Source organism: Triturus cristatus, chromosome 3_1 (genome assembly GCF_964204655.1).
Source record: "Triturus cristatus chromosome 3_1, aTriCri1.1, whole genome shotgun sequence".
Taxonomy (NCBI): domain Eukaryota; kingdom Metazoa; phylum Chordata; class Amphibia; order Caudata; family Salamandridae; genus Triturus; species Triturus cristatus.
The window spans coordinates 781777843-781791637 of NC_140583.1; the positions used below are offsets into that span (position 1 = coordinate 781777843).

At 52.0% G+C, this 13795-nt stretch overlaps 1 pseudogene; it reads left to right on the forward strand.

Annotated features, from left to right (window-relative positions):
* Positions 1-5931: 5931 nt before the first annotated feature.
* Positions 5932-6002, forward strand: LOC146861023 (U6 spliceosomal RNA; annotated as a pseudogene).
* Positions 6003-13795: the final 7793 nt, after the last annotated feature.

Here is a 13795-nt window from a genome sequence, read left to right on the forward strand (position 1 = left end):
TGTGAACCAGTCTGGGGATAGGGTCTGGTTGCCATGTGCATGAGTATGTTATTGTTGTAGGAGGCAACATGTGTCGGGCTGTGCGTGTGACTGAGTGTGAACTGTTGAGTGCATACCTTATCTATATCTAGAACATAAACAGCAACCAATAAACCTGACACATTCCATCAACCATGGGTAAAGATAGTGATTGTCCCGCACCGAATGCCTGAGCTGGGGCACAGCCAACAGCTATTTAAAAGGAGTAGGCACTTTATCGACCCCTCCCCTTCCTGTCTTACTAGGGACAGGAGCATTGCCTGAGCTTCCGTAGGCTGGATGTGTTGCTGTCATGCTGAAGGACCGGACCCGTGAAATCCAGTCTTGTCTGACAGCACATCCAAGACCGTGCATCTCTCCTGTGTGATCTCCTCAGGGTCTGGATGCAGTCCTTTTTTTGGATTTTGTCACTCGCTGACATTGGTTAGTGCATCTAATCGACACCTGCTCTGCCTTCAGTGAATCTCCATGTGGGCTCTCCTCCTGGAGGCCCTTGGACTCAAGCAGCCTCAGAAAAGAATTTGTGATGATGCAAGCGGCCCTCCCAGGCAAAGATGATCCAGAAAGGGAGACCCCGGTTATAGGAGGTCTCCTTGCTCTGTACAAAGGCAGTTATTGGTCTAAAGTCCATGTGCCGCTGTAAAATGATAGAGAGGTCCTGGAACATCATCGCAATGTGGCCTTGGAAAGTGAGTGGATGGGCTTCCCTGGCATTTTAAATGATCGCCTCATTCAGCTGGAAGTCATGGACACAAGCTAATTGCCTAGTGGATGTTATGTTATGTTATGCTATGTTAGTGTATGTTCATTTGTAAAGCACACAAATCACCCAAGAGGGTATCCAGGCACTTGGGCAAGGTGTGTAGGTGTGTGGTCCCAAGGTGGTTATATGAAAATCCAGGACCTCAGCTTCTTGCGGACCTCAATAAGTGAGGAGGAAGCTCTGATGTGTTGAGGGACGTCATTCCATGTCTCAGGTGTGATGTAGGAGAGTGAGCATCCTTCAGTTTTGCTTTTGCAGATGCAGGAGCCTGTGTGCGAGTGAGAGTGAGGTGTCTGGTGGGTGGGTGAAAGTGTATGCGGCTCTTCATGTATTCTGGTCCTATGTTGTGTAGGGTTTTGTATGTGTGTGTGTGAAGTTTTAATTGGCTGCCCTTGTAATTGGGGAGCCAGGGAAGCTTTCTGAGGTGTGGTGAAATGTGGGGCTGAGTGTGAGGTCGGATATGAATCTTGCGGCTGCGTTCTGGATGGTTTGGAGTCTGTATAGGAGTTGTTTGGAGATTCTGGCGTAGAGAGTGTTGCTGTAGTCCAGACTGCATGTGATGAGTACCTGTGTAATGGTCTGTCTGGTGTTCTGAGGCAACCATTTGAAGATTTTTCACAACATGGTTAGGATGTGAAAGCAGGAGGTGCACACTGCATTTAATTGGGCCGTCATGTTAAGCTTTTCATCTAGAAGGATCCCTAGGTTTCTTGTGAGGTCTGAGGATGTGGGTGTTGGTCCTTGCTCCGACAGCCATCAGGTGGAATCCTATGGGGCGATCTTGTTGCCGAAGACTAGTATTTCCAGCTTGACAGAGTTAAGCATCTGACAGATGGTTTGCATCCAGTCTGCTAATATGGTCATGCAGTTGGTGAAGTTTGTTTTGGTAGAGTTTGACTTGTCCGTCAGGGAGAGGATGAGTTGGGTGTCATCGGCGTAGGAGATGACGGTGATGTCTTGTGATCGGATGCTTAAGCAGTGTCATGTATTTGTTGACAAGAGTGGGACTGAGGGATAAACCCAGTGGGACACAGCAGATCCATTTCTTGGTCTCTGATGTCAAGGGTGCCAGCCTGACCCTTGGGGTTCTTCCCGTGAGGAAGGAACAGATCCATTTGAGAGCAGATCCTTGTATGCCAATCTCATTGAGTGTTCTGATGAGGGTGTTGTGAAAGACAAGGTCAATGGCCATGGAGAAGTCGAGCAGAGTGAGCGACGCTGTTTCTCCTCGGTCCAGGATGTTTCAGCATCAGTACCAAGGCAGCCCACCCAGTGGACTCTGTCTAGCTGGATATTCACCATATCCTCCCACGCCAATATATGTGGAAATAGAGCTGACACATAACCGGTCATCCATGGCTGCTAGGCCTTCCCATGCCCTACCGGGATCGCTCCCGCGCGTCAGGGGGAACAGTACTCCGCCCCCATCCCTTCTGGGCTTGAATTCAGATGCTCACAGGAGGCTCTTACAGGGATGTGGTCGCCATGTTGTTATTGGCGCGGCCTGGCTGCTTAGTTCTTTCTGTGAGCACAGTGCCCACCTCAGTGCCGATCAGTCCTCCAGTTCTTGTTGTGCGGTCCACTAACGCATCCAAAACCTCTGAATGTCGAAAATGCGCTCAGTGTAGCCCGCCTTCATTCCTGAACTCCGCGGCGGCGGGCAGAGGAGCGCGGAGCCCACTAGCTATATCTTTTGCACCATTAGGCATACCTTCATCTACCAATTTTAGTATTGCATTCATTTCCATAGTGTTCTTGAGTCACGCATCTTTCATTATAGAAATTCATGAACTGAACTATTTAATCCTACAAACCTGGGAAAAGCTCTGTGAACAACAATAGAGGAAAAGGGGTCATTGCACAGTTTGGGACCTCTATTAAATACTTACTGAACAAAACTGAACATATTGTTAACTCGCTGCCTCCCCTGCCTTTGCTTTCCCCATACCACAGTGGTATCATTATTAGCAGCAGAGAATGACAGGCCTTTTACACTGGGCAAATTCAGACAAGATAACCAGCGAAAAAAGAAGCATCTGCAAATGCTCAGAGCCCCTTTCCGAATAGCGGCCTGCTTGCTGATTACCTGAGAGAAAGGCCGTGCTTTGTAATCAGCTTCGTCTCCTGGTGAAATTGCCATGGGGAAGACAGAGAGAGAAGGAGAAGCGGGGTCAGCAAGGAGGAAGAGGCAGGCACAAATGTCGAAACAATGGACCCGGTTATTGCAAAGGGCCGTACACGTGTTTGTAATCAACGAAAATGTAAAAAATGATAGAAAAGAGAAGCGGTTTGATGGCGAGGAGAGCGCTGGATAATTCAGAACATGCGCGTCCTGTCATTCGCTCACGGGATGGAATTTCTCTTGTTCAGACAGTCTTCCGCATGAGGGATTACTGCTATGGCGCTGCCAGCAGGCATGTTAAGACGCCTGGAAATTAGCAGACTCTATACATGAATTGAAGTGGCAACTGCATAGCGCTTTCTGTCACTGAAGAGGCGCTGAAGCGCTGCCAGGGCGGTAGCAGTCTAAATGGGTGGAATAAGTATGTGCGCTGTATAGCCGATGTCGGTAGTTATGTGGCACCTTAAGACCTGATATTCCGTTCTTGCGTTTTTTGTCACTTTGTCTATTCTTGAGCTTGAATGGAATTTGTCTATTCTTGAGCTTGAATGGAGGGACAGATGGACGCTTACCCGTAAATAGTGTCATGCATAACGACGGACGAATTTGTTATGCTATTTGGCACACATTCGGGAAATTCAATTTATTAGCAAACGACTATAATTTGTGTAGTGCTTTCCCACTCCTAAGGAGACCTCTAGACGCTTTCTGGATGGTCTAGTAAACAGCTATTCGGTGTGATGTCCATGACTGGTAGAAAGTGTGGTTTATAGAGTGCTCTGTGTGGGAAGTATGTGGGTGCTGTGCAAGAGTTTTGCAGGTGTGCTCCAATCATGTTACAGTGAACCCTTTGACTTTGCTCCACAAAGTATGAACCAGAAATCTGTGAGAGTTACATGCTAGTATACTTACTTACCATACTTGTCATCATTATTTCTGACAGGGAATGTGTAAGAGAAGTATACATACCTAAGACTGTCCTGGGAGAGTGCTTCTGAGTTTGAAATCTGTCCTAAAAGGAGGATTCGAGACAAGAAATCAATAGACACCCAACGTTTAATATGGATTAATAGCACCTGAACAGGCGCGGTGATGCTGCAATGGAAATCACAAGAGGCCATGGTACATGGGGTGAATCAAAAAGCAGTAAAGGAACAACTGAAGGAAGCCAACACATCCAGGGATAATGGGTGGGTTCCACCAAGCAGTGGTGATAGTGTGTTCCACGGAATAGCACACACAAAAAGATCAATATCCCACATGTGCATGAGTCTGTGGGGTTCGTCAAGGAGCAGAGGTGGTGCGCCAGACGGAATCAATAGATTCCACTTGTACAGGGTCAACCCAGGAGCTACAGGAGCTGCATGTATTTGAGTCCATATAGGATTAGCAAGGGATGGTTAGGCTGGATTCTATGAAACAAGATATTACCCCCAGGTCCCTTATGTCCTCGTCCCCTTCATTAACAGATTGGAGATTACTATCTCCCGACAGAAAAAAAGAGCAGAAGGCATGCTGGGACCCTAATACTGCCCCTCCCACCGGGAGTACATAAGCAGTACTTACCCAGCATCCCGTCTGTTCTTTTTTTCTGTCTGTCGACAGAATGGACGTGGTGTGTTGTTCTGCTACTCCTGCTGGGCTGGTGTGGCGTTCCTTTCTTCCTCCCCCCGCCCGGCTGCCTGGCTGTGCGGGCGGGGGGGGGCATTCCTGGTCCGTCCCCTGGCCTGCCGGGCTTGCTGGGGGTCGTGACGGTGGCGGCCGGTGTGCTGCCTGGATCCTGCGGGTCCTTTGCGGCTGGTGCGCTCCCAGGTACTTCCGGGTCGCGTGCACGTCTTCCTGAAGCTGGGCGTTTGGGAGGCGTGCCGCGTTTCCTCTGTGCCGTACCTTCCCGCTGTTGGGGTGGGGGCCTTGCTGCTGGTGGTGTCCGGCCCCTGCCCTGGGTGAGTCCCGCATTGCGGTGTTTTTTGTTCACGCTATGCTGTGGTGCTCTTTTCTTTCTTGCAGGTCCGTGGTGGGCGGCGGAGGCTCCTGGGGATGCCGGGGTTTGTACCCAGGAAGTCATGCATGCGATGTAAATGCGCTCTGCCGCTGAGCTCCTTCCCGACCGTCGCGCCCATGGATTACCTTTCCTTTGGGTGGGGGCCTTGCTGCTGGTGGTGTCCGGCCCTTGCCCTGGGTGAGTCCCGCATAGCGGTTTTATGGTTCTTCGCTGTGCGTTGGTGCTCTTTCTTTCTTTCAGGTCCGTGATGGATGGCGTGGGCTCTTGGGGATGCCGGGGTTTGAACCCGGGACCTCGTACTTGCGAAGCATGCGCTCTGCCACTGTGCTACATCCCGACTGGCGCGCCCATGGATTCCCTTTAGGCTGGCGCTGTCCTGGTTCTTTGATGTCGCTGTCGTCGCTAGACTGCTTGGGGGTGTTGGGGTGCGTGGCTCCTTGCTCCTCCTTCCTGCCCGTTTACCCTGTGTCCGAGAGATTCTTCTGCTGCCGGAGTTTGTGCCTGCGGCAGTGTGACGCTCCTTCTGGCTGCTGCCTCTGCGTGTGCTGGTTGCCTCCTGGTTGTGGGTGCTGCCTTACCGCGTGGGCTGCCTCTTTTGTGGCTGGGGTCCCGGGTTGGAGCCTGACAGGGGCGGTTCGCCTGGTCTCCCTGCGCCTTGCGCACTTGTAGGTATCCTTGGGTGCCGTCCCTAGTGTTCTTGTGGGGCGCTCCGGTGCCTTTGCGTTGGGTTCCCGTTCTGTGACTGTGTGACTTGCGGTTCTCTGCTGCACTTCAAGTGTTTGCGTGGTGCGACGTAGAGTTGGTGTGCTCCTTCTCTTTTCCCCGTGTCCGCCCCTCTCTGTCCTGTCCCCGGTGTGTGTTGGGGTTCTGTTCCCTGGTGCTCTCGTGGGTTCTGTTGGTTGTGCACTAGGACTGCTGTGTGGCCCTTTCTTTCGGGGGATGTTGGCCGCTGGAAGCCTCTGTCTTTGGGCGCTTCCTGCTCATCCCGCGCTGCTGGTTGCTCTTTTCCACAGAGAAGATTGGCATGGCCCCTGCGCGAGGATGACACGCAGATTCGTGAAGCGTTCCATGTTTTAATGGTGGTGCCGGTCCTCCCGCTCCTGTTCCGTTTTTGGCGGGTTGCCCTTGGCCTGTTTGAGTGGCGGTGGCTCCTGGTGTTGCCGGGGTTTGTACCTAGGGCCTCCTGCTTGTGCTGCTTGCTCTCTGCGGCTGCTCTGCGTCCCCACTTCGGCCCTCGTGTGTGGTCTATGGGGCTGGGGTTCTTGCCTGGTTGGGCTGTTCCTCGTCCTTGGCTTCCTGTATGTTCCGGGTGGCTGGGATAGTGTGCTGGGGTGTGCGGTGATGCCGGTGTTTTGGTTCACCGTGTAGGCTGTCTTTATGGCTTTGTCTCTCTTGCGGGGGCCTGGTCGCCGGTTTGGCTCTCTGCCTCTGCGGCATCCTGCTCCCTGGCTGCTGGGCTGGCGCTGAGCGTCCGCTGTCGTTTGCAGCGGGTCTGTGCCGCCTTGTCCCCTTGCCACTTTTTCCTCCGGGGCTTCTGTGTTGCTCCACTGGGTGTCTGTGGGCTTTCTTGCTAGCTGCCGCTTTGCCTATGTGGGACGTGAACTCCCTGGGTTGTGTGTCTGGGGTCGTGGTCCTCTCTTGTCCGCTTGGGCTTGCCCTCTCTTGCTCTCTTGGTCATGCCGGGGTCTGCCTGTTTTTTGGCTTTCTGCACAGTCCTGATGCTGGGTGTTGTTGGGACCCGTGCTGTGGTCTGGCCTGTAGTGGGCTGGGTTTCTAGGTTGGATTCCCTCCCCGGGGGTCCTTGCCTGTGTGGCTGGCTCTGTTCCTCTGCTGCCGTCCGGTTCAGCTGGTTGTGGGGCGTGTTTGGCTGTGCCGTGGGATATTTCTGCATCTCTTCGGGGTTGCTCGCTCTGTCTGCTGGGGTACGGTGTCCCCTTCCTTTCGGGGATCTGCCCTCCCTGGGGTTCGGTTTTGCCATATGCTGGGGGGCTTCTTTTGCTGTTGCTGCCTCCTTTTTGCATCTGTTTCTGGCATCTTCCGTGCTGGTTGCTAATTTTTTTTTGGTTGCTCATGGCTCTGGCACTGATGTTTCCTGGTTTCTGGGGTTCCTTGGTGTGGCCTTGGGTTCCTCTGCTGCTGCGGCGCTCCTGCTCGTTTTCTGGGCTTGTTTTTGGCTTCATTCGGTAGGTCCTGGTCGCCCCTCCTATTGACTGTGGCGCTCCGAATCTCGCCTGGTCTCTGTGGTTCAGCTGGGTCGGAACAAGTTTTTTCCTGCTTGTGGCTCCCTGGGGGTGCCTGTGACGGTCGGCTTCTCCGACGGTTTGGGTTGGGTCCTGCTCTCCCTTTCCTTTTGCGTCCCCCCTGGGGTGTGTTTCCAGTGGCGGTTCGCGTTTTGGCTCTCTGGCGTTCGTGCCTGGTTTGTTTGGGGCCTGGCTCTCTTTCGCTGGTGCTGTGTCCTTGACTTGGCTCTGGTTTCCCCTCTTTTGGTATGCAGGGGTTTCCGGTTTCTGCTGGTTTTGGGCGTCTGGTGGTCGCCTTTTTTCGGATGGGTATCCTTGTCTGTGCTCTCTCGGTGGATCCTGGCGGGGTGCTCTCTTGGTTTCGTGTCGTGTTCTGGTGGGTCCTTCTGGGCCTGCTCATGCCGGCGCTTTGTTCCTGGGTTTGGTTCACCTCTTGTTGGGTGTCTGTGTCTCTGCCTGGTTCCTGGGGTGGGGTTGGGTGCTGTTGAGCTTCGGTTCCCCGTTGCTCCTGTCTGGCTGACCGCCCTCTTCTTTTTTCCTGGACTGAGGGTCCCTTGTCAGGCCCTGTGTGGGTCCGGGTTTTCGGGGCTTCTGGGTTGGCTCCTCCGGGGTTGCCTCCTATTGCTCCTGGTCTGCGGGCTTCCTTCTTGTTCTGAGTGTTCTCTGGCTGGGCCTCCTTGTCGTGCTCTTCCTCCTGACTCATGGGTGTCCGGGTTCTTCTGCTGCTTGGCCCTCTGCTTCTCTGCTTCCTCGGGTTTCCATTTTGGTGGTTTCCTGTGCTTGTTCTTTCGTCCGGCCTTCTGTTTGGTCCGGCGTTGGGTTGCTGGGGGTCTCGTTTGGCCTCCCTGCCTTTTCTTTGCCCTGGGCTCTACGTGGGCTTCTTCCGGGGTTGGTTGGGCCTGTCGGTCCTCCTGCCCTTGCGGGTTGCTGGGTTTCGGTTCTGGCTTCCTGGTTCCTTGTCCCTTGTTACCCTCATTTTTTGCTGTCTCTTGGCTCCTCTTCGGTGTTATGTGGGGTCGGACCTGGTGGTTTTCCGGTCTGGGTGCTATGCGCCCTAGGGCTTTTTGTTCTGTGGCTCTGGCCCTTGCTGTGTGCTTGGCCTGGGTGTTGGGTGCCTGTGCGGTCATCCTCCTTCTTGGCTGCTGTTTTTTTTTTCTGCCCTCTGTCTTGAGGTTCCGGTTCGGTTCTGGATTGCTTCTTCTGCTCCGCCTGTTCTGGGTTTTGGCCGCCCTGTTCGCTTGGCGGTTTTTCTTCCCTGTGGGGGCTTTGTCCTCCTGGGGTTTTTGGGTTTCTGTCTCCTTCCCGGTCCTTTTTGGTCTGGTTGGGGTCTGGTTCCTGTTCTGCTCACGGGCTCTTGCTGTGGTTCATCCCCGGCCCTGGCCTCCTCTGCGGGGTTCGTTGGCTTTCTTCTCTGTGCTTTCGTCTGGCCGGGTCGTTCGGTTTGGTGTGGTGGGCCGGTTTCTGGCCTGGGCCTTCCTCCTTTTTGTTGGTCTGGGTGCTTGGGGCTGCGCCTCGTTGCCTGGGCTGGCCTTCTTTCTTTGGCCTTCTCCGGGGGGGTCGGGATTTGCTCGGTGTCTGTTCGGCTGCCGGGTCCTGTGTGCCTTCCTGGTGGTTCTGGGCTGGACGGGCTTGTCCGTCCTTGGCCGTGTCGTTTGGCCTGGTTGTCCTGTCTCCTGTTTCTCTGGTTGGTGGCCTCATTTTTGTGGTCCTGGCCTTGTGTTGTTTTCTGGGTTGTCTCCGGTCCTGGTTTGGTGCTGGCCGGTTGCTTCCTGCGGTCTCCCCTTGCCTCCTTCTCGGTGCTCCCTTGGGTTGCTGCGTTGGTGTGGTTTCCTGGGTGTGCTTTCGGTTTTGGAAGGCCGGTTTTTCTGCTTTGGTATTCTCCAATCTGTTAATGAAGGGGACGAGGACATAAGGGACCTGGGGGTAATGCTCTATTACTTACCGGTAATCTTCATTACTCCGGGTCCCGTTGTCCTCGTCCCCTTCATACGCCCCTCCCTCCCTCCCGGGCGACCGGCCTTCCTGTCTGGGCTTGGTTGTACAGACGGGATGCTGGGTAAGTACTGCTTATGTACTCCCGGTGGGAGGGGCAGTATTAGGGTCCCAGCATGCCTTCTGCTCTTTTTTTCTGTCGGGAGATAGTAATCTCCAATCTGTTAATGAAGGGGACGAGGACAACGGGACCCGGAGTAATGAAGATTACCGGTAAGTAATAGAGCATTACAGCGATTGGCAAAGTGAAATGCAAAATGGCCTAACGGCAAGGGCGGACGACCTCGAATCTGGGGAACTGGGATCGAGTCTCGGCAATGACGCTGAACAACCTGTGATTCTGGGTAAATTACTTAATCTCCCCGTGCCTAATAAAAATGAATGTGTCCTCATGTAATGCAACTGGTGCTATGTAAAGCGCTCTGATACCCGATTGGACAATAGCTATTGGTTTTGGCAATGTGTTTTAGCTATGTTGTACGTTAGCGTGGCTGTTGTTCAGCATGGCTTAAAGTTGGTGGCATAGAGTAGAGTGGAGTGGAGTAGAGTGGCGTAGAGTGGACTAGCGTGGCATAGAGTGGAGTAATTTAGAGTGTTGTGGAGTGTCGTAGAGCCTCCCAGGGCAAGCCAACACCAACGTGGACTCAACGTTGTTTAAAAAAATAAAAACACACAAAAAAACGTGACCACCCCTTGTGGTGTGTTTGCTCACAGGGCTGTCAATTAGTAGTAGCGCACAAAAGCTCTACCAATGACGGCCCTTGTATAAATCATTTTGCCTGCCCCTGTGCTACCCGCCATCCCTCACTTCGTCACACGTAACCTTGTCTCCGAGTCCAGACAGCCATAGCCAGCCAGGCCCAGGCCAGCAGCCAAGCTCGGGCCATCTAGAAGCATCAACCAGTAGTGGTAACTGGCTGACTGCCATGGCATCAATATTTCCCCCCCCCCCCCCCCCTCCCCGTGCTCTCTGCCAGGCCCTTGATTTCATCCCTCCGATTAGGTGCTAATTTTCGCCACTTTGGCCAACATGTCGGATAAACAGTGTTGAGTAAGAGACGGTTCCCCATTATCAGTTCCATAGGTGGCACCCTGTCCTAATGCAAAAACTTTAAAGAGATCTTATAAAACAAACTGTAAAACATAGGGCAAACCTGGCTTTAGCTCATTCTTTCTTTTGCATAAGGTTCGCGCTTTTGGGTGATGCGGTTTTACCATGTCATTGACGTGATGGAAAAAACTGTCTGCCATTTAACTGACAGCAGCTGCACAGAGAAGAATATGTGTTACAGCTCCTCACGCCCCATCTTTTCTATCGCTAAATCCTGACATATGGCTCAAACAGGGATTGAGTTGTGGGATGCATCAGAGTAGCTGATGGATCTGTCTACATTATCTCCTTATAAGCATGCAATGCCCTGCAGCATGCAGCCTCCGCGGCATCTCTGTGGTCAACCTCTCACATTGCTCTCAGAATAGTAGGTGAATACGACTATTGAGACCGGTGTGCCCTGAAGTGAGCAGAGTGGTGGCAAGTCACTGAAAGCTCATGCTAGGCTCGAGCCTGAAGCCTGCCTCTGGCTCAGCTTGAGGTCCTGCTGGAAACTCGAGCCCTTATTGAGTCGATCTTCCAGGTGGTTCCTACCTACCACCCTGCTAAAGCGCTCCAGTACCTCCGGGTCCAGTTCACGCTGTATAAAAAATTGCATAAAAATGCACAGAGATAAAAACAAAGCATCAACATAAAAGAGGAAAGACACTTAGTTACCTATTTGGTGGCTGATTTGAACAAAGGGAAACAAGAAAACCTGGAAAAAATGTCAGCGTCTCCACTTAAAATGATTGACCGTAAGCAAATATTTCATTTCACCAATACTTTTTTTTCATCATTAACCCATATAAAAGCACATTCAAATATGTGAGCTCTGAAAACCAGTTGTACCAATACATATTGCGTCTGATTAAATAGAAAACAGTGTTGGTTTATGATGAGCTGGGCCACATACATACACATACATGATAACTGTGTTGCCTTCTTAGTTCACTAATGGTTCATGTTTAACAGCTATCACTTTTAACAAGTACTTCTCAGTGCAGTGCTATAATGTGCCATAATAATGGCAAAGCTTCAACATGTTAAAGAAATACACCGTTTTAAATTTTGAAGAGACTTTATCTTATTTCATGTGATGTTTGTTGTATGATTTACATAGCAAACATTTTCAGGGCTTGGCTCGTGCATGAGTCATAAGGGCCAAGCCAGACCATTGTCTCGGCTCTCCCTGTTAATTTCTTGGCTCGCCCACCTCTAGGTGGCAGGCAGCTTAGTGTGATGTATGTGGTAGGTGTTACTGGTTAACCTGATCGTTTTAGGGTTCAATGATTTGACAACCTTGCATGCCTCTGTCCAGCTACAACCAATGCGTTCCCTGCCCTCCTCTCTCTCTGTGGTCCGAGGTGGGGCATACAGGAGCTCACTCTCTCTTGTTTCAATATTTGCGTGGGAGTGGCGGGGACTCCACACTGCAGTATCTAGGAAGCATGCTTTCTTTCCTGTGTTGCAGCTTGTCAAGGGGATGTGATGCATGTTGGTTGGAAGAGGGCTTAACTTGTCCTGCTTCATGTTTTATTTAGCCAGTTCTCTGTGTGCTTTTTTTTTCTTTTTAGCTTGGGCTACTTTTTAGGTCTCGCCTACGCAGCGCGCATACACTGCATAGGAAAAAGACCTTTAGTAATGGGCACAGCTTTGCGGGCAAAATCGTGCATGCGTGGCATTGCTTTGAATGGCAGCGCGTGCACGTTTGGCGATTCCCTTGCGGGAGCAAGCTTTCAAACCATATGTTTGTAATTAACTCGCTCGCTCCCGCAAGCGAAACAGGCCCAGGCTCCCTCCTCTATCCCCTCCCCCAGTTGCTTTTTACTTTCAGCGCAAGGCACGCGCTGATGTTTAAGATGGCGGGGTACCAAGGTCACGCAGAGAGTCATCTTCTCCTTCATCGCGGCAAAAACATGGAACACGCTCCCTGTGAACATCAGACACTCCCCTAACCTGGAAACCTTCAGGAATTACCTCAAGACCTGGCTCTTCAAGTGACACGGAGCAGCGGATCTCCCCTCCCCCTAGCGTCTTGTGACCCTCACGGGTGAGTAGCACGCTTTAAGCCCACTGATTGATTGATTGATTGATCACACTCTTCTCTCCATGGGGTCTGGATAAGGAGCAGGCAAATTACGTGTTTTTTCCATGACTAAGATCTGCAATTCTCGAGAGGGCCACCAGTGTTGTGCAAGTTACAAGTGCAAGCTTGAAAAATGTACACGAGGTGAGGCCCCAAATGGCATGCGAGACACCAAATCAAAGTAAAGCCCAAACAGTTTCCAAAGTCATGTGGTGAATATTAGAATGCGGCGCACGTGGCCCTGGCATCACCCACTTTCACACTTCCTGCAGGACATGTATTTTCTTCGCTAACCAGACCACAAACAATACACAATCAAGGCAGTCGAAAGGATTCATAAACGACCTGTTCCATGCACAGTTCAAAAATCGGGGTGTACACAAGATCACACTCAGCTATGCAGTATGCACTGTGCTAGGACGGAATAAAGGCTGTTTCTCAGACCTGGAGGCCTAGGGGATTCCCTGCGCAGTCTCTCGGGGTTTGGGGTGCCCCCCAGGCTGGTGAAAGCAGAGACCGGCCTGGGATTGTGGAGAGCGCTGAGCCGAAGCCCCTTAGATCAGCCCCGCCGCCTGCTATTCCCATCACTTGACAGGCGATCTCTCTCACCGGAAATGCTCGACGCCCTGAGAATAAACTCCCTGACAATTTAGCCGAGCCTGGCTTATTTATAAGCAGTGTTTGAAGTAAAGTTTCCTGGTAAATCACGTGACCAAACTTCCACTGAATAATGAGGTAACCAGGGGTCACTAGTGTGCACGCGGCCTGCACTGCGCTCTATGCAGCGTGCACAACTCTGCTGTACACCCCGTCTGCACTGCACATCACCACACTGCACAATATATCGTGCAATGTTTCCACTGTGCACCCGCCTCTGCATGCGCCTCTGCATGCGTCTGCCGTGTACACCGTGCCTGCACTGTGTACTCTGTCTCTCTCACTGCACATCCTGCCTGTTTTCACTGTACACCGTGCCTGCACTGTGTGCCCTGCACCAGCTGCCCATTCTGTCGACCTGCACAGTCATCTGTCTATTTCAACAGGGCACTCTGTCTGAACAGTAACTTCTGTATGGTCACATCGTACATTCTGCCTGCACTGTGTACCCTGCTTCTTTCACTGCACACCCTGCCTGCTTCCACTGTAAAGTTTGCCTGTTAACGAAAAGTGCCGGCACTGAGGGCTAGAAAATTTGAAAGTGTCGGTACTCAGTACCGGTGAGTACCGGCCCATTCAAAGCACTGCTTACGTAGGGAAAAACTAATTCTTTTGATAATTCTGCATGTCCCGGCAAAACGGTCACCCTCCTAGAGGCCTGGCAACGAGAAAACACCAGTAGCACAACCTTTAACATAGGTCATGCCTCTGGGGGGGAAACAGGTTTGGCTGTCGATACTCAGGGAACAGGCAGTCCAGTAGGCCCCTTGCCCACTGTTAGTGCAGCCGGACTGCCACACG